This window comes from Lactuca saligna, chromosome 6, assembly GCF_052625555.1.
Source record: "Lactuca saligna cultivar CGN05327 chromosome 6, ASM5262555v1, whole genome shotgun sequence".
Taxonomy (NCBI): domain Eukaryota; kingdom Viridiplantae; phylum Streptophyta; class Magnoliopsida; order Asterales; family Asteraceae; genus Lactuca; species Lactuca saligna.
Genome location: NC_136422.1, coordinates 167106300 through 167110325, shown reverse-complemented (window position 1 = coordinate 167110325; position 4026 = coordinate 167106300). Strand labels below are relative to the sequence as shown.

Sequence of the window (4026 nt, the reverse complement as noted above, 5' to 3'; positions counted from 1 at the left end):
AGTCCTTTAGTTTCATTTATAAAATTACAATACACCTAACTTTATGAAACTTGATGTATATGTGTTTATAAAGATTTCCTAATAGATATTTTTATATGAATTTTGTTAAATCCATATATCCTAAAAAATCTGAATATAACTTTTATCCACTAATATATTAATACTTCATAAATTATAAACTTGTGATTCATTTATAATTTTGTTGTTGTTATTTAGACTCGTCTCCGAAAGTTAAGAAGCATAAAATGAGTGGCGACCTTTTATTACGGACAAATATTGATAATTTCAAGATCTTAATGCTCCAAGATAACCTAAGATACCTGCAAAACTGCAATCTTTAAACCCTATCAAAACCATACACAGTTTTACACCATAGTTAAACAATATCTTCTAATTAATCATGGAAGGTCGGGAAGAACTTGCATCACCCATCGTCGCAACAAAAGTGAGCCCGTCGGCGAAGAAGGCACTGCTGATTCTCAACTGCATCCTGTTGTCCCTAGGAAACTGCGGTGGCCCATTGAGCATGCGCCTCTATTTCCTCCACGGCGGCAACCGTGTCTGGCTCTCCGCCTTCCTGGAAACCGGCGGTTGGCCATTCATCTTAATCGTCCTTCTCGTTCTTTACTTTTGCCGTCGTTGTTCAACTTCACCCACGTCAACAACCGTCGTGTTCATGCGTCCTCGGCTGTTCTTCGCAGCGGCCGTCATCGGTGTTCTTACCGGTCTAGACGACTTCCTCTACGCCTGCGGCGTTTCCCGCCTCCCTGTCTCCACCACTTCCCTCATCATCGCCTCCCAGCTCGGCTTCACCGCGTTCTTCGCTTTTCTGTTAGTGAAACAGAAATTCACGCCGTATTCTATCAACGCGGTGATGCTTCTCACCATTGGAGCAGCGGTGCTAGCGTTGCATACCAGCAGCGATCTCCCAAATGGAGAGTCGAGGGCGGAGTATCTAAAAGGGTTCTTTATGACTGTAGCGGCGGCGGCGTTGTATGGACTGGTGTTGCCGATGGTGGAGATGACATATAACAAGGCAAAGCAGGCGATTACATATACACTGGTGTTGGAGATTCAAATGGTCATTTGTCTATTTGCTACAATCGTTTGCACAACAGGGATGATCATTGACAACGATTTCAAGGTACCAAGTCCTTTGCATGCAAACATATCATTCTAAATTCTTGTATTTTAATCTTTATCGTAATGAACAAATCATCTTTCCCATAAAGAAATTGATTAGGTCTTATATATTGTTGAAAAAGTGACGAGATTTTCAATCATTTCACTTCGAGTTTAGGATAAAAGAACGTACTTGTGTTGGTTTGAAGGCTTGTCTATTTGAATTACGTTCATATTACTTTAAATTATTGAGTATATATACTTTCTTTTCTTTTAGGCGATTCCACGAGAGGCGAAGGAATATGAACTTGGTGAAACGAAATATTATGCAGTGTTGTGTATAAACGCAATTTTCTGGCAAAGTTTCTTCTTGGGGGCTATCGGAGTGGTTTTTTGTGCATCATCGCTGCTATCAGGAATCATAATCGCAGTACTACTTCCGGTGACAGAGGTATTGGCGGTGGTTTTCTACAAAGAGCATTTCCAAGCGGAAAAGGGTATCGCACTTGTTCTATCTCTTTGGGGATTTACATCTTACTTTTATGGCGAGTATAAAGTGATGAAAACGAAAGACATAGAAAGAGAATCTTTGAATGATAGATCGGTGGATTTGCCTCAAATTAATTACTCTTCCGTATGATTTGTAATTATTTTGTGTATTTTTGGATGTTTAGGTTGTTTTATTTCAAATTATAATTTTTTGATGTTAAAGGTTGTTTTATTTTACATTATACTTTTTTTTGTCACAATGATATATTCAGATTAATGCTGATTATTAAGTAATATGAAAAACAAATTTTACAACAATGTAAATTGAGAAAAACACTATAACTACACAAAAATTTTCAATCTAAATATTCTTGGCAATTATCAGAGTTTCTATGGAATTACGGAATTCTATTAACTCAAAATAATTTACATTTCTAGATTAATTTCAAGTTTACAATAAATGCTAACCATAAAATGAGCAACAATGAAAAATACAAAGATATAAACTTATTCTTCACTAAGTTCTTGTGCTCCCACCTTCTCACCTACATTGGCCATCAAATGCTAACTATAGGTCTCGTGAGTTATATTCCGTAATATATACATTTTGAAATCATGAAATCATGTTTTATAAATTATAAAAGTGGATAATATTATGAAATATTATGTGAAATTGAATTTTGAGTTCTAATCAAATAGTTTTACTAGAAATGAAGTAAAAGTGTAAAACTATGTTTACAATCACTCATAAAATATTGGAATTCTAATGAGATTCTAATTAAAATCCGACAAAACTGCAAATTTGGTCCTTGTGGTATTCAAAAAACTTTGAATAGGGTCTAAAAAGTTTCCAACTTGCATAGAAATTCCAAAATCAATGTTTTTCTGGGTTTTTGGTCCCTGACACACTTGAAAAGTCGATTTTGTCCTTTTCATTTCTTTTTTATATTTTCTTTATTTATTTTGGTATTTAAATAATTAAGAATAAAAAATAAAAAATAAAATCTCACCCAACCCTCTCTCTCTCTCTCTCTCTCTCTCTCTCTCTCATCTGCAACCAATAACACTCACATTTATTGCTTTTTTCTTCAACATTCAAGAACACAGTTGTATCTTCCTCGCTCACATCCTCTCTCGACTCCGGCTTCGGTGAGGATTTTCTTTGTAATTGGTTGCACGAAACCTTCCACACATTCACCTTATCGTCCTCATGTTCATTTACTTCGCGCCAGGAAACAAAGATAAAGCAGAAAAACCATAACAATTTTACCATAGCTGCAAACCCTAACTTTGCAAATCCAGAGATAACCTCCATGGCAGGCGGCACTGTGAAGCCTATATCTCAACATAACCCTGAAAACGAAATGAAAATTAAAGGCAAGATATTGAATTCTCAACAAAACTTTGTCTCCGTCTTCCTCCATTTCGATTCAAGAACATCAATTGTCAAATATACAACACTATCATCTTCTTGAAATCTCCAACCTATTTCTTTAATCGATTTTTGATTTGGAAGCCTTGAACTTTTGGAATCAAGTTTTGAACCAATTTCTATTCATCGGGGCTCTATGGGGGAAGATGAAATCTAGAGTTGAGTTACAGAGTAAAATCGGAGGCCCAAGAACACGCAAATCCAAAATCGGAAGTCCAAAAAAAAGGGATTTTTAGAAGAAATCAAGAAATCTGTGTGTATATATGTTCTTGTAAGTTTCAGAATTAGACTCCGAGAAATTTGTTGCTGCTATGTTTGTTATGTTTCCCCCCTTCTTCTTCCATCTCGATTGTTGTTGCCAGACGCAAAGGGAATGAGGCAACGGAGCTGTTATCGCTTGCTACCCGTCACCGACCACCACGTCATTGCTACCACAGATGTGAACCATCGCCACCTCCGAATGTTGCTTCCGTCGACCCTCTCTTTCCAACCACCACTATAATTTGAAGGTGATTGCCTTCCCCCTCTTATTTGCTTCGTCCGATCGAGACAAGAGACTCACTGTGATGAGATTGTTTCCAATCGATGTGGGTGCTTTGCGTTAGAATGTGTGTGTCTTTGTGTTTGGGTTTCAATTTCTTTCTATTGCTTGATTTTGGCTTTTGTTCATCAATTTGGGGATATCAAAGATGAAGTCCATGAGATTTTTGAGAAGACGAAGAGAGAGAGAGAGAGAGAGAGAGAGAGAGAGAGAGAGAGAGAGAGAGAGAGAGAGAACAGTAGGTGGGGTGGGGATACTTTTTTTTTCTTTGTTTTTTAATTAAAACAACATTAGAATAATTCTAAAAAATACAAAAAAGAAAATAAAATGGCATAATCGTCTTTTTAAGTTTTTTTGGACCAAAAACCCAGAAAAACCTTGATTTTGGACCTTCTATGCAAGTTGAAAATTTTTTGGACCCTATCCAAAGGTTTTTGAAAAC

At 36.6% G+C, this 4026-nt stretch overlaps 1 pseudogene; it reads left to right on the top strand.

Annotated features, from left to right (window-relative positions):
* Window positions 1-400: 400 nt before the first annotated feature.
* Window positions 401-1901, top strand: LOC145003106 (purine permease 3 pseudogene; annotated as a pseudogene).
* The last annotated feature ends 2125 nt before the right edge of the window (window positions 1902-4026 follow it).